The 17305-nt window shown below is 48.1% G+C and overlaps 1 protein-coding gene across 6 annotated transcripts in view; it reads right to left on the reverse strand.

The window, feature by feature from the left end:
* The window catches only part of HTR2C (5-hydroxytryptamine receptor 2C), a 370182-nt gene that overhangs the window by 66115 nt on the left and 286762 nt on the right, over positions 1-17305 (reverse strand). The gene's annotated exons all lie outside the window — the stretch shown is intronic.

Genomic DNA, 17305 nt, shown 5'->3' on the forward strand with positions numbered 1-17305 from the left:
CTGTCTTCAGTCCACAAGGCTAGCGCCTTTCTATTTAACTCTAGGCTGGTGTCAGATGCTGAGCACTCACTGGAGATGTTGGCATGCTCAACATCCTCTTAAGAAGATTTGTTTGCTATTCAGCTAAACTTTAGCAAAGAGCATTGCAAGGGGATGACTCAGGGTCTCACATAATGTTCCAACTGTGCAAGGATCGTTCTATAACCACTGATATTTTACCATTTATACATTTCTTTTCCTCCCTTCTTTCTTTGAAAAAAATTGGAAACACATTCACTAGCAATTTAATTCCATCTTTTTAGTGTTACAGTGAATTAAGTTTGCCAGGTAGAAAAGACAGTTCTCCCTCCCTTAGGTAACATATATGTCTTTTGCCAGCTCACTACACCCAAAATGGTGTCTGTTTAGGGTATGCCATGTTGCAAATCCTGGTTCAAGACAACACTTAAAAATGTACAGAACTAAGTATATGCTTAAGTTGCACTGAACTGCCTCGGGGTTAAGCACTTCCTGCCACTGGCATGGCCATCTCTCAAGTCTCTCTTAGCTTCAGCTGAAACCTGTGGCAGACCACGGCCCTGGTACGAGTCTGCAGTGTGACACCCACCGCCACACAAAAGGCGAATGTGATTTTGGGAGGCATCAACAGAAGCATCAGGTGCAAGACGTGGGAGGTGGTCGAGCCTCTCCACTTGGCACCGGTTTGGCCTCATCGGGCTCCGGTGTGAAGTTCTGGGGTCCACATTTCAAAAAGGACGTGGAGAAGTTAGAAAGGGTCCAGATGTGGGCAACAAAGATGATAAAGAGCTTGGACGGCAAGTCATCGGAGGACAGGCTGAAGGAGCTGGGCATGTTCAGCTTGTGGAAATGGTGCATATGAGGCAACATGACAGCAGTCTTCAAGCACTTGAAGAGCATCATGCAGGTATCAAATTTATGCCCAAACGAGTTACTGCACAGTATGCATGTGTAGACTCTTTACTACGCACTAACACTGTGTGAGTGGACCAACTCGGGACTAACTTTAGTCCCAAGTCAGTCCACACACAGCATTAATGCACTTTAATACCTGCACGTGTCGATGCCAGCCTTTTTCTGCCTACTGCACAGAAATGTACTTCACAGTAAATTTCAGCTGGTGTTAATGTATGTGTAGACATGCCCACTATGGAGGGGTTTTGCCTTCCTCTGTAGCAGGGGCATGGCCCTCTACCCGGGATCTCTTGAACACATCTTGACACCATTTTATAGAAGCAGGATGTTGGCTGCCCTGCTTTACCTGTGGCAGGTTAGAGGGTAGGTTGGGGTTAGATGATGCATGGTCCAGGATGGTGTGGACAGGGCTGGTCCAGCCTCAGGCAGGGGCTTGGACTGGACGTGACCTGCGGAGATCCCTGCCAGCCCCGCGGCTCTACGAGTCTACGAATGTCAAGGTAATCTCTTGGAAGGACGTGCTGTGTCAGTTTTTCACCCCGATCTCTGCTCTCACTGCTGCCGTAGCAGACAGTATATTGCATTTTTCTTTTGTTCAGCTCTGACTCCCTCACACTCCTCACGGTCTGCCATCAATCTTTCTTTCCTGTCTTCACAAACCTAATTTCTGCAGTCCTCCGATTATTGTGCATGTAATGGGAGGGAACAAGCCCTATTCAATCTGCTTCCCAAGTCCACAAAAAAAGTTCAAAACATCAAAACCTCTTATTTCCTTGTGTGTCTGGATTTCTCAGGGAGGCTGGGGTGGATGTTTAAAAGCCAGACTGAAGATTAGGTTATGCCCAGATTTGTAGAAAGCATGAAAGAATTAGCTGCTCATCTGTATGCCGTAACTGCACGTACCCGAGCCCCGTTACCCCCGTCCACGAGCCCTCCATTGACCCCCAGCACACGCACACCACAGCAGACGTGCCAGACTTTCTAGGCCTTCCTTGTGTGCCTTTCATTTCCATTGCTACAAATCTAATACACATGCCTTTTAAGATATTGCTGTACATATGCCAGGAGATGTTAGATGTTCGCACTACTTCCCGCTATAAAATTATTTTCCCAATGAGAAGAGAAATGTTTGCTTTCCACGAGGGTGGACATCGGCGCTAGGTAGCCGCGGTGAGATTTCTGGAAGAGTCTTGTGGGAATTTCATGCTGGGTGCTAGCCAGGAATGCGGGCGATTTGATTTTGTGAACAAAGCACGTTGGTGCTTTGAAAACGTCTTGTTGCCAGATCAGACCAGGCAAGGTGAAGCCCCAAACCCAGGCAAATCTTTTTCAGGAAGCTGCATGGGATCTCCCCAAAACTACATTTGGAAACAGATTCCACTAAACAAATCCATCAAAAACTGACACCATGTCACATCCCACCGCTTACCACCTCCTACCAATGTTTAGCTGACGACGGAAAATCCTACACTTCCTTCACTAGCAAAGTTTAAATCTTCAAATCAGCTTGTTTCTTTTAGCCCAGAACCCCCTATAAAGATTTCCCCAACTGTCGGCTGCAAACAGATGGCCTTACAGCGGTATGCGGATGCTGCTCGGCGCCAAAGTTCCTCCGCAAGGAAAATATTTTCCCCCTGTATTAACGGGGGACAACTTTTTCACTGTCATCATCTTGGAAAGATGAAGAAGCCAGGCAGAAACATTAATGAAGTTCTCTCATTTCCAGAAAAGTTCATATGAATGTAATATTATTTGTCTTGTCAATTAATACTGTGTGGAAGGCTTAGGAGATGTATCTGTACCTGTAGCTATATCATATACACATATGCACACACACACACATACATGCATTTAAATTAGATATCTATTTACAGATATACATCCAAACAATAAACAAACACACACACACACACATATCTGTTTATTATTTGGAAGGCCTAAGATATATATCTAATTTAAATACATGTGTGTGTGTGTCTATATCTATAAAGTAAAGATGCAGTAACAATTGGCATTAGAACAATTAGACTTCAGGAAAAAACCTCAAGTATACAATTGTAATAGCAGAAAGGAATGGGCCCGGAGTACACTTCTAGAGGTGAACTGTGGGATGCAGAGATGTATACATCCACCTCCCACATTTCACCTCTAAAAATGTACATATAAATGTATATACATGCATGCACATGCATGCACAAGTATGTGCGTGCATGCATGTGCGTGTATGTGTGCGCATTTCTCCATCCCACAGCTCACCTCCAGAGCTGTACTTCCAGCCCCATTCATTTCTGCTGTTACAATTGCACACCTGAGCTTTTTTCTAAAGTCTAATTGCTCCAGCGCCCGTCGGTCCTGCATCTTTACTTAGCTAGGAGGCAACTTGTTACTGACTTCAAACCAGTGTATTATGCACATGCCTTAGTTCTTTTCTCAGCTTCCTGTCTGAGTGCATCCTCACTGGTATAGATAGACCTGAAAGTACAAAATATTTAATAGGTCTTTTCTACTTGTTGGGATGAGACATTGCTAATACAGACTGTGACAGCTGTCCTTTATTCTAAGCATTGTTTGAACTTCTTTAAAAAGCCCCCACAGAATGAAACGAAGGGGGTGGGGAAGAAAGGGATGGAAAGAAGTCATACAAATAGTGTGTTTAATGAACTGGAAAACTGCCCACAGTTTTCCCCATAAATGTAATTAAACAGTAGCAATGAGGTAGATCAGCTATGACTAAAAACTCATTGTTACCCACAAAAATACATACCTACGGCGCAGGTGACAGCCATCAGGAGGCGTATTATTGGAAGAATAAATGATCATTTGACTTCTCCTTGTTTCGCCACCGACAACGGCTGCTGTGAGCATCCCCGAACCACTCGCACGTGTCGCCAGAGCAGCCAGGACGATGCCTCTCCACGGAGCTGCAACTGCGGTGCGGTGCAGGAACACCAGCCAGAGGATGCCCCCTCCTTCAGGTTTCTTTTTTTGCCATCGACATACGTTGAACAGCCATTTCAACGCTGATTTTCGGTGGCAAAAAATGAACCCAACCCCTGGCTCCTTTTGGCAGTGCCCCGGGCTCGTGTCCCATTGCGATCACCCACTGTGATGCTACTGACTCTATGGATGAAACTTGGGAGCGGGTCAAACTGGCTCCCCCATGCCCAGGACAAGATGGTGTTGGCCTCCCGTGCCTTGCTGCCAACTTGGCTGTCAGACCGGGAGGCCGTGGGCTCAGCAAGCGGCCCGAGCTCCACCGCCCGCTCGCTGCCTCCCTTCACGGTTGCTGGGGCGAGCGTCCTGCCTGCGGTCTGCCTCCGGCACGCTCGCTATAGGAGAAACGCTGAGTCTCCTCGGCCTGTTGTTTATTGATTATCCCTAAAGGCAAAACGAAGCTGATTTTTATGCAAGTGATGTGCTGCAGGTTTGGAAATCATTTGTTAAAGGCGGCGATGGATCAATGCTATTGAAAGATGGAAGTAGTCCGTTGCTTTTCTTCTTGAGCCGTTTCCTTCTCGGTCTAGTTTGAAATGGAAGAAGGCCCAGGCGGGGTATTTACTGGGGAACCAGCTTTCAGTGCCGTTCGCGCAGAAACTGCGTATGGTTTTGTGCGAGTTGCAAAAGAATCAACCCGCCTCTCGCTGCCTCGTGGGAGCAAGGCAGCTGCATCTCACAGCCTTTGCTTTTGATGTACAGCAAATCAGATGAAGCCATCACCAAGTATTAATATTTCCTCTCTCTTTGGAGAGACTGGTTTCAGGAGATATAACCAGAGCCAAATTGTTTCCCGTGCAGCCCCTAAGATTTCAAACACACCATTCTGCAAGTCTTCTCGTATCTACGTCTCTCTTCCAACACCGCCCTTCAATAAACGAAGGAAGAATTTGCATCTTGGGAGGTTACAGCACGCAACTATCTTATGCAAGGTAAGCGAGGGAGCTGCTCAGCGATATTAAAAACTGAAAACTGTAATATAGCATGAGACTCTTAGAAACAGCAGTCCAATCTATTTTGGGAGATTGATCCATCTGTACCGAAAGGGGATGAGTGTCACTGTACAAGCAGGAAGCCAGCACTTCTTTGATCTGATTATATAGCATTTGGATATTTTGGTAATGGATATTAAAGGAAACCTTGAGAGAGCAGTACAGTGGAAAGAAAGGAAAACCTTTAGCTACAGGTGTAACCATGAAGGATGAAAACTGCAATGGCATATGGGGAGGCTGGAGAGAGCTGGCACAAGACCCGGCAAGTCTGTCAGCTAGGATTTTTACTAACTCGATTAAGTTGGGGTGGCATAACACGACGGGAGAACGGCAAATGTAGCACCTGCGTGTAAAGGGGGGGAAAAAGTGGCCCAGGCAACTACGAGTCTGTTAGTGCGACCTCAAAAGTATGCAAGGCCTCAACCAAATTTGAAGGAAAGAATATTTAAAGACATGAAGATAAATGGAAAGAAGGGTAAAATGCAGCGTGGGTTGGCCACACTTTGATCTAATCTGGTAGCTTTCTTTAGTGAGATAACCGACTGTCCAGACAAAGAAAATGCAGGAGACTTAAATGATCTGGACTTCGAGATAGCATCCGATATGGGAGCACTTGGGAAAGTTTCAGCCGAGCTGGAGAAGACGGGGCTGAGCAAGCGCAAAAGGACCGACCGGTGAAAGGGAAGATGACGCCAGGCGGGACTGCAAGGGGAGGCGGTTACAAGTGGAGTCCCTAAATTCAATTAAAGTAAATTAACACAGCACAAACAGCATGCACAGACACATGCACCGTGCTGGAGGAGCCGTCTTGGTAGTCTCTAGGCAAAGTCTCTCAATGCTGTACTTTTTTATTCAAAGAATTCCCTGCATTGGCTCTTGAATCATGCCTTGACATGAAAGTACTCGGCCTCATCAGATACTCCATTAGCTCCCAAATCCATTCTTCCGAAAGCACAGGGTGATTTCTTCACCGTCCAACACAACAGTTTCCTTCCCACCCAGCAAACCACGATGCCAGGAGAAGCCTCGTCACAAACCTGAAGCTGCTGATGCCGAGCGGACAACCGTTAGGAAGAAATCTGGCTCTGATGTGGCCTCTTCGGCCTCCGCTGCTGCCCCTTCTCTCCCTGGGCCTGGCAGGGCAGTGGGAGGAATAACAGCCTCCCCCCAGGTAACGAGCAGCAGATGGCTCCCAGGTGCTGGCCCCTGCTCGTTAGCACGGTTTGAGATGCGAGTGCCCCCAAACCCAGCTCACCAGCTTCATTTAGCTTTTGATAAAACCCAGCAAAAGTCACCCCATCGCTCTCCACCCCTGGGGCTCAATGGGCTCGTACTCTCCGACATGGCAAGACAAGCGCCCGGAGCTCAGGCTGCATCCCTCCAGACACACGATTCCCACAGCACTACGGCATGTTTTTACCTCCTCCCCCCTTTTCTTCCTAAATTTCACTTTCTTGTTTTCTATTCTTCCCTCCACCTGTGCCAACTTCCATCAGGGTGCCTGTTCATCCCCCCTTACAGCAGAGCATCCGACTTATCTTTCATTTTCAGCACTGACTGGAGCCTGTTGAAATGCTTTCACTGCACAAGTTTTCCAAATAAAAATGTATTTTTCACTAACTGATCACTATCAATCTGCCAAAATTTTTAGGCTTTGCAATAAATGAGCCTCCCTTTCCTTCCCATCCTTTTCTGCCAGGGGAAGAGGGAACAAGTGGGACCCACAGATCAGATTTCTTTCTGTCTGGTTTTTGTTTGTTAGAAAGGGAGGGGAAAAAAGAAAAATGGCACAAAACTATTATTATTCAAATTTTTTTTTTAAATACTTGCCCTATTTCAACCAGCTCCAGTGTTAACTAAGTTCTGCTGGTGATTTTCTTAATACAATGGCTTACATTATAAAATGCTGAGCAGAATTTCAGAACTTCCCAGTTTCCGCTTTGTTTTCTAATTTCAGCTCAGGCTCCTGCTACCAACATACACACCAGGTAATTTGCTTCTAATTGTCATGAAGCTGAAAATGAAGCCTTACTCATTTGCACCTGTGGTAATGGGGGTTTTGCATCTCATTCACCCCTTAGCAGAGTGCAATCATTAGCAGCAAGTGTTTTTCCATATGCTCCGTTTTCGAAGCGAGCCTTGCGCAGTTTGACAATACCGGCTTTGAACGCGAACTTCCTTGCATGACAGAGGATGCTTTAGTTTGCAATGCCTAGCAGGAGAAAATCCAGTTGCAAGTTGCTGCTCCTAGAATAAGCCAGGGAGAGAAATCTGATTTCATATGGGTGTAAATCAAGAATAGCTCCATTAAAACTAATGCGTCTGATTCTCCTCTCGTGCCAAAATGCAAATGTGCTGACTTGCATGTAGTCACTCTTGATTTGTACTGGAAAAGAAGGCCCACTGGAGTTAAATCACATTGACTGAGGTGAGGACACAGCTCTGTCTTTACAGAGATCATAAAACTATTTGAGGATTTGAACAGGCATCATCTGTGAATGAGTCAGGGTGGGTAATGTACCTGAAGCAAGGAGAATAAAGGCTCATTACTTCGACAGAGCAGAGAGACGGGCCAATCCGGGCGCAGCCCCGGCCGTTCTGTATTACGTAAAAGAGGTAAGTGTGATGAGTGGAACCGCACGCACACACACGCGCGTGCACAAACACACACACACACACACTATTTGCAGAATTCATCTCTATGGCAGTAAATTGCAATGACACACACAATCACTTATGACATCAGGAAATGAGTCAGGCCAAAAGAAGCAAAGGAGGATAAAGACCATAGAAAATACTTCTGTTTTTCAGATGCATACATCCTAAACAGGCCACGACCAGGGCAGCAGTATAGAAATGTGGTGCCCACAGGTGTCCCAATTCAACCGTTCAGAATCTGCCAACAGGAGGAAAACCATGACGTTTGCTGCACTTACACACTAGCTTTGTGCTCACTTCTCCACCTCCAACCTCAACCTCCAAATTCCAAAATGCAATGAAAACCACAAGGGAATTAGTTTTTCCCTCGTGGCTGGTGTGAGGATTGGGGAATCCAGTCAATTAGGGGGGGAATAAACCTATTCCAAGTGGTGGGAGGCACCGCACCTGTCCCCAGGTCCACTGCAAGGTTCAGTAGCTTCTCAACCCTACTTTCCAGTCCGCTTGAAACCCGGTGTCTCTCTGCCCCTGGCTGACAAAGCCCACAACCCGGACAGGGGCTTGTTCTCCGTGCTTCCTTCCAGTTCCCAACACGTGCCCAGAGGGACCAACAGGTTTGCCCGCAAGTCGCTGGAACAAACTGAACCCACAGAGCGGCTCATCTGGAGAATCGTGGGCTGCGAGGCAGACGTCCTGGCTGCCCCACGCCCGCGAGCCCGGCGGCTCCTGTGCGGATGCAGCTCAGTGCACGTGTGCCAGGTACCCATGCCGCGCGGGTGCTCGTGCCCGGGGCAGCGGGGGCTTCTCAGCTGAGCGAATGCTGCAGTCCAGATGCACCTTTTCATAGCCGTGCACAGAGAAGGCAGGACACAATCCGGACTCGTCGTGCAGGTGATATCTTCTATTAGACCAACTAGATTTTTGCCAAAAAAAAAAAAAAGGCAAAATAAATTTGCAAAGATCTAGTTGGTCTAATAAAAGAGATCACCTCTACCACGAGTCCCGATTCCTTTTGCCTCTAGACCAATATGGCTACAACCCAGATACCAGACAGAGGAAGATGTGCGACAGCATACAGGGACCGGGACAGTAACGGGTTAACACCGAGGCAATAAAAAAGAAAGACGACATTCACTTTGTTTTGAGCATAAAACATGAATTATGGGCCTCTCCCCAGTTTTAACAACACATTTCTTTGCTTTTCTTTCACTTCTGTCCCTTTGCATCCTAAATCTACCGTGAGAGTTAATGCCCAAGACAGTCTCTTTAATTCCATCTTTTATCCCTCGGAGAGCGCCGGCGATCAGTCGCTGCGTTCAGAATTATTTGGCTTGACCTGCTTAGCAAACATGAATGTGATTTGTGCTAATTTTGCTCTGTTTATGAATATATGCAGAAACGAAGGCCGGATCCAATTTGGATTCTGTTGGGGATAAGGTTTGAATACAAAACGGTACAAACAGAATGAGAAGAAAGCCTCGGAAACATGGTTTAAACGTAGCAAGGAGCCTTACAGTCGTCAGGGTTGCAAAACAGCACGTCAAGGACTGCTCGGTGGCATTTTCGGGCCTGGGCTAGAAGCGAAGAACGTAAAAATAAGACAAAGCAATGGTGGAGAGGAAGAAAGCAGAGAGAGACTGGACTGGGAAAAGTAAACTGCCAGGCAGACCCTACAGCCCAAACGACAGTCTGAGCGGATGACCTAGTGCCTAAAAAGTACCCAAAAAACCCAAAACTGCTAAGTGGCCATTTTCCTTTTTAGAAGTCTTTTCTCCTGGAATAGAAACCGAGACATTAGAGCAAAACTGCCAGGAGGATCAGACCATCTTTTACAGCAGAGCACGAGCAATTATGATATTTTGGGTGGCTAGATTAATACCGAGAATAAAAGACAAAGCTTTGACTGCCTAAATAATTGATCGAAGGGGATCAATGCGGTCTTCCGCGAGCGAGAGGAGGCAGAGGTGCAGAGGACACATAGCCAAATGCACTTTTAATAAACTCAAATGAAGGAAAACAACGAAACCATCAAAACAATTCATAAATGAATTCAGGCAGCGTCTGCCCTTTAACTGCTGCAACAATGGCAACCGAACTGTAATGGAGTCAATTTTCTCTCGAAAATGATTACTAAATTGCCTACATTTTGTCAGCAAGCTAATACCGATGCGAACAGCTGAAAGTTAAGGAGATAACCAACTATCAATTGTCAGCAGAAGGAAATGCGGTACGGGTTTTTTCTTTGCAAATCGTGTTTGAAAAAATATCGCAGAAGCCAGGAGCTTTCCAGGGCAAAACACAAACAGCTTCCAAACGGAAAAATGAGTCCGGTTGTTTCTAATGATGGGGCTCATTACTCTGATGGCTCTTGGTCTTCCTCAGCCTCAGTACTGCTGTGTGTAAAGCCAGGGAGAAGTCGATGGGCAGTTTGCACTTGGCTGCAGTGGACATAGAAAGGGCAAACTTCTGGCCGGCGTCCGAAGGAGAGGACATGAGTTTGAATGACCGCTTCTCCAGCGCCCGATGCCTCTGACTCCAGACTCATGGTCCCGTTAAAAGCTCCCTAGCCCAGAGGGAAGTTGCTCGCTGTTTGGAAAGGTGCCGGGGCCAGTTCTGCGGGCCAGGCTGGACGATGACATTCGTCTGAAAGCCTATTAGACAAACCAAGAGAAAAGCCAGGGAAGAAAACCCGAGGGACTCGCTGCCTGGGTTCATGAGTCACTTACTGCAAGGAGCTACCTTGTGATTCTGGATTTCGCCGTGCTGCTAAGTTGCCTGGTCTGCACCAAAAGGACAAAGAACCGCGGGTAGATTAAGGCAGATGTGATTTCATGTGACCTTAAAAAATTTGTAGACTTGGCTTAACTTTAATGCTCATCTAACATTTACCCAAACATCCCGTTCTACTGATTTCACCAGAAGGGACCGTTTTCCAAGACAGCTGCTACTTTCTGGTGCGACAGGAATCGTGAGGAGCGCCGGGCACTTCTTTCCCACCGCGCACAACACAAACCCCAGTGTAAATGTCTACTGACAGACACTCGGGAGATGCCCGGCGGGTTGACATGTAAATGACACCAATCACGTGCAGCTCGTTTGCCAGCGAGCCTTACGCCACAGACTCGTAGACAGCGAGGGGGCAGGGAGCTCAGGACGTCACATCCTGTGCAACCCCCTGCTCACACCAGGACCAGCCCCAGCTCCAGCATCCCAGACAAGGCTTTGTCTACCCAGGTCTTCAACACCTCCAAGGATGGAGACTGCACCACCTCTCTGGGTAACCTGGTCCAGTGCTTCCACCCTCCTAGGGAGAAAGTTTTTCCTAATATCCAACCTCAACTTGCCTTGCTGCAGCTTGAGCCCATTGCTCCTTGTCCTGCCATCTGCCCCCACTGAGAGCAGCCCAGCTCCATCCTCTTTGCAGCCCCCCTGCAGGGAGGTGAAGGCTGCTATTCAATCCCCCTCGGTCTTCCCTTCTGCAGACTCGATCAGCCCAGGTCCCTCAGCCTCTCCTTGCCAGTCCTGTCCCTCAGCCCCACAACCATTGTCACTGCCCTCCGCTGGACTCTCTCCAACATGTCCACATCCTTTCTGTCGGGATGCCCACAGCTGGACACAGGACTCCAGATGTGTCCTCCCCAGTGCTGAACACAGGGGAAGGATCACTGCCCTCCATCTGCAGGCAACACTCCTCCCAATGCAGCTACCAATCCTACCAATACCCCCTCCATGCCAAGTCCACCAAGGAGAAGAGTCTGCTACAACTTTTAACCAGAGAACGTGGCTCGCAGCTGTACAGACTTGGGTTAATAATATCTCCCGAGGTCTCTGGGTCAAGAGGCAGTTGGCCAAGGTAGCAGTCATCACATGCACTGGGGGCCGTAACAAAAGCAAATAAGGACAGCATCTCATTCCCCAATTTGAGGCTTCAGCTCAACAAGATGATGCAGGTGCAAAGGTGGAGCCTTCCAGTGTCTGCAGGAAAGTAAAGAAACCCAGCATCATAAGACACACCATTAACAAGCACATCTTCAGAGGAGAGCCAGCTTCTAACACCAACTAGCACGCGCCAGTGAGTGTGCGCACGCTTAGTCCCAAGGGCCTAGTATTGATTGGCAGACACCACTTTCTCCTCCAAGGGTAACCCACCGTATAAGACCGGACGGGCAGAGCCATCAGAAGTGAACAACAACAGAAGAAAAATTGTCTGAGGAGCCCTCTAAAGGTATAAAACTGGGGGCCATAACACGGCCGGGTATGAAACTCAACCAACAAACTATTAGCAGTTTGTAACCCAAGAGGAAAGCTCCCCAACCCAATGACATCAGCCGAGCTTTAAGCCCTTTTTCTGCCAAGAAGTGCCTTATCCTTTTAAACTATCCATTCCTCCTTGCGCTGAAAACCTGTTGATGTCATCAGCGCTCAACAAAGACGTCAGACATAACCGTGTTGGACAAGAAATGATAGAGTTGCTCCGATCGGCCTTCCGGCCTGCGCAGACCGCTCACATGGGCAGTAAACACACTTGTTTAACGGCAGGGAACGACTGGGCTAGAAAGACATCCTCCTCCTCCTCCTTCCTGCACGCCCGGGGCGCTCGAAAAGGAGCGCACCCGCCGATCGGACCGGGCCTTCGATGGAAGCTGCCTCCCCAGCGCGCCCGGAAGATGTCTTCATCCCAGACACGCGCGCCGACAGCAGCTTTCAGAAAAATTACCTGAATCAATACTCTGCTATGTGTTTCGCAAAGACTTCTGTTTGAATCTTCTCTTCCCCCACAGGCCCAGCGCTCAGAAACAACTCTCCCACGGAGAAGTCTGGCCCGCGGCAAAGAGAAGGAACAAAGCGTCAGGCTCGAGAGCGGTTTCTCTCCAAGCTACTGCCTCACTCTTTCGTCGTCAGCTCTTTCGAGTGCTATTAATTTGGGGAGTTTTAAAAGAAAGTGCTAATGTTTTTTACCTAAAGCTTTAAAAACCTTCAGAGGATGTTACAGTGCCTGGAAAGGCTCCAAGATTTCCTGGAGAGAGATTTGACAACGCTTCTTCTTTCCGGTGCCGCTCCGCTGGGACGCTGCGATGCCGGCAGAATTCGCATCAGGCACGCGGCAGAAGAGCTCGCCTTCCCCTGGGTAAATGCTTCCAGATTATTTTTCAGGATGGAGATGATATCCCCAACCCCGGGGTCCGATTAGCACAAGTTAATTCTTTCTCCTGCAGTTTACTTGTAAAGGTTATTTTTTGCAATGGAGCTGTGCAAAAATATTTCCTTTCAAATGGAAAACACTGAAATTTTGCTTCATTTCAAAAACGGAGTTGTCTCTGGGATGTCTCCTGCCAGCAAATATTTGGCAAAAGGGGCTTGCAGCTTTGCAGCTGGAAAGCAGGGACACGGAAATGCAATTTCCGTGGCAGAATTTCACCATTGGAGCGGGAAGGGGTGGGCTGGGGCTCAGCGGCGGCCCCTTCAGCACCCGGGTGGGTCACTTCTCCGTGCTGAGGAGGGAGAGCAGAAGCCCTCCTGACCGCTTGCCAAGACCTCGGGGAGGGAGGAGGGAGACGTCCCACCGCCGAGAGACAGCTTCCAGACAAGTCCTGCACCCCTTCGTCCGCCCCGGGGAGCTAGAGCCAGGCTCTCTGTCACAGGACCGGTGCGGGGGACGGAGGCTGGTGGTCTCCAGAGCCATATTTTAGCCTGAGAGACCCAGATCACTTAAAAGGCAGCCTTGTCCCCAAAATAAATGCCAGCCCTGTCAAGGTTTGTCCATAAGTAGTATTTTAGGATGCCTTCTGCAGAGCACTGTTCACCGAGCTTGCTCCGGTGCCGCTTTGCTGGGCTCACAGCACCTTCCTTGCACTTCACCCAGCTTTGTCCTAATGGCTCGCTCTGCCCTTTTCCATCCCGCCTTCACAGCGAGAAAGCGGCTTGGCTGGATGCCCTGTCCACGGCCTGCTTTTCTTTTCATTCCTCGTCCCATCCCCAGAAGTGGACAAGAAACCCAGTAGGAGACAACCAGCTCAGACTGGGACCTCCAGACAAACGGATAGTTCAATAATCATTTCATCAATGCTTTGTACGCTCGGAAACATCCGCTTTGCTGCTTCACATTTCATAGCTTACATACGAGCACAGAACCACGGGGTCATGGTGGCTTTCGACTAGATAATACCATGCTGGGGCTTATACTTTTTAGGTGGCTTCCACCATGAGTCCACCCTAAATCCCATTACTTTCCTGCCCTGTAGATACATGACCTTACATTTCATGGCATTCAATCTCAAGATGTTCATCTTATTAAGCGATCCAGACTGCTATGGATCTTATTAAGCGATGCAGATTGCTATGGATCTTATTAAGCGATGCAGATTGCTATGGATCTTATTAAGCGATGCAGATTGCTATAGATCTTATTAAGTGATCTGGATTGCTATGGTCTATCACTACTCGCCACCACATCCATTCCCATATCATCTGCAAAATTTACCATGGGGGATGTTACCTTTTCTTACAGAGCCCTGAAAAGGTATTGAAGAGTTCAAAAGAGATTCTTCTGGATGCCACTAAAACCACCTCCTTGGAGTGCCTGGTCCCTATCAGACCTGCTTCTGAGATCCATCAGTTAGCCAGCTCTTAATCAACTAATACAAGTGCTAACGTTACTTTTCAATCAGGATGTCACGTGATGCGATGCCAACCCCTTTTTCAAGTTATGTGCACCCAGTTAATTTTGTTAGCCATCCAAACAGGCAAATATAGTTTGTTTGACAAGACCTACTTTGCATAATACCGTGTTGCTTACCCATGAAATTAGGGGTGTCCTCTTTTGTTCTCCGTGTTCAGCAGTCTATCCATCTTCTCCCCCCCCACCAAGCTGCACCAGCAGCTTCCTCTTCCCTCCTCTTTTCCATTGCAAAAGTGTGTATGAACAAATGCTTATTATTATGTAAATTATAAGTTTGTCTCTCTCCACTACCCTCCATTCTCTCTTTCTAAAAGAAAAAAAATTAAAAGTGGCCAACTGTCCTATTTCTTCTTCTACTGAGAATTTTGTGAGCATAAATTTTTGGGCAAAAATGGCTTTTGGAAGCATACCGGATTTGATGAGAAAAGTACAAGCAGGCCTAAAATTTTAGAGCCAAAGGAAATTTTGAATGCACAAAACCCTAGAACAGAATATTTTGGGGTTGTTTGTTCAGTACTTCACAAACACCAACGTCCCTCCCAGCCCCTATTTACGCACAGTGAACATCTCCGCTATCGCGGAGCGCTGCTCGCAGTAAAGGCTGGCCAGGGCAGGACGTTGCACGGTGCTTTTTCACATAATTAGCTCCAATTAACTGGCCGTTGATAACTCCTAGGAAATGACTTGTTTCTCGCACTCCTGCCAAGCACACGGATGCAACCTCTTGGTGCCGAAGCATCAACATAAAAGAAACGCACACAATCAATCACTACCGCTCTTGCCTAACGTGCTCAGGAAACGATGCCCGCAGCCCAGAAACACCTGGTCGCAGCAGCTTAGTTTTCTATTCTGATCTAACGAGTCCATCTTCAGCAGGAACAGGGCTCCAGCTTTCATTATGCCTAAAATGGAAACACTCGCTGGAAGGAAAACAGCGTACGGTTCTTCTGATGGCACGTAGCTTGATGAGCGGTTATGCGTGCTTGCCCTTCTAGCACACCACTATCCTCTTGTCACTGCCAACTAAAGGACTGCCGGGGCAGGGGCTTCGTTTTAGCTGCAGCTTCCCCAAGGGGGTTTGCCACGTCCCTGGTTGGAAGGAGGTAGGCAGGCGATTGGGAGGTGCTGAGAAACAACCCCGCGGCCCGCGCACACCAGACCTCGGCTGTGCAAGCACGAAGCATCCTGATACTGCTCCTTGATACAGGTATCCAGGCTGGGGCCAAATGGGTCCGTGGCAAAAGCAATCAGGACTTGTGGCACAGGAGTCCCGATTGCTCCTTGACACAGGAACTCGGCATCACACTGCCGAGCATCGTCTCTGCTCAGCTGCCTGCTAATACATAAGAATAAATAATATTCTTTATTTGGGACTGACTTGCCGTCAGCCAAGAATGCAAAAGAAAGGGCGCGGAGCCACATCTCGGGGCCTCGCACTTGTTGTCGGTGACGCGAGGGGTGAGATTATTACACACAAGCCTACTGCTGATGCCATTAAAAGATCCACACCAAACGCTCCCATCTACGCACTAATTCTCTCTAGTTACCTAGGTGCAAGTTTCCCTTTGTCTGCGTGAGAGCTCATTTCCTCTTCTCACGTACTTCTGCCAATCGGGAACGCAACTAGCTCTACAGTCCATCTGAAACCTGGAAAGAGGGCAGAGAAAAGCTCTCATTACGCTCCTAATTCACTCACCGGGTGTCGTGAAAGCGGCTGATGCGTGCTGAGAAGTAAAGCATTTGATAGGCACTGAAACACTTGCACGCAACAAATTCCAGGTGAACAGGAAGCCGCCAGTCTGTACTTTGATCTTCTTAATGCTTCAAGCCAGAAACATCACATTACTATTATTATTTATTATTATTAATGGGACTGTCTTCTTATCATGGCTTATTTTTCATAATAGTTTTCCCTCCATATTCTTTGGCAGAAGGACTTGGTGTTGTGTATAATGAAAGAGAAATAGTATTTGGAGCTGCAAATGAGATGCTTGCAGGTCTCTGTCGGGTAGAGAGAAGAGAGTCTAGCTCAAGGCATGTCTCAAAGTTTCACCTTCCTGCAATTTCTGTCAGTATTTCTGATGGACGTGCTGACCGCTGCGCCCCAAGACCAGCCGGTCACACTCCCTGCAACGGAGACCAGGAAACTCTGAAAGCAAGGAAATGTGAATGCAATCCGGCTGTCAGCTGCCTTGCGCGGCTGTGTGGGAGGACACGCATTGTTCAAACGCAGGTTTTAGGAGGAGAAAAAAAAAACCACCCAGAGATTGTAACTTCATTGAGGATTCAAAATGCATCCTGATGCCAACCGAGTTTTTGCTATTTGATGCTTCTGTATCGTTAGATTCGTTTTGGGGACTCAAAGGCATGTGTTTTGTACTTTCTACATAAAAGGGCCATTGTAGTCATTCTGATGTAAAAGGGCGCTATTCAGCTGAAAATATCGACAAGCTACTGCAGTGTATGAACCTGCGGCAGGCCCGAACACTGTGAAACTTGTCTCTCCATCAGGCCAAGTGATTCATTCAAAAATCAGGATGCTGCGCTCCCCCACCCCCTGCCTCGCTCCCACACAGCGATGATATCAGAAGTTTATTATGTTCCACGTACGGCACTGGGGCAAAACCGCATTTCTTCCTGACTCCCGTAAAAAGGACAACTCCATTACTCGGTTCCAAATGAGCCGAGGTCCCTCCAGCTGGAGCGGCACGTGGGGGCTGGAAGGAGATGAAGATGGGGGCTTTGCTCTGGATACCTAGCTTGTTTGCAGCGGCATGCGTGCTTACAGCACCACAGCAAGACCCCAGAGGCGCCTGGACCCCCCGCACCCACACCTGGGAGAGGATGAGAGAGAAACGGTCGTATGGGAGCAGTGTGAGGGCACAGAGACATGAACCGCTTACCCAGTAACTGCTCACATGCTTCCCTGCTCCCTCGCAGAAGTAAATGCAAGCTCAGCTGCTGCAGCCGAGGCCTTTTGCAGGGAGGGATAAACTCCCGCAGGGGAGCTTGCATTCACCCTGTCCCAGGAGCATGCCTGCGGGATGTC

This window comes from Alligator mississippiensis, chromosome 8 (genome assembly GCF_030867095.1).
Source record: "Alligator mississippiensis isolate rAllMis1 chromosome 8, rAllMis1, whole genome shotgun sequence".
Classification (NCBI taxonomy): domain Eukaryota; kingdom Metazoa; phylum Chordata; order Crocodylia; family Alligatoridae; genus Alligator; species Alligator mississippiensis.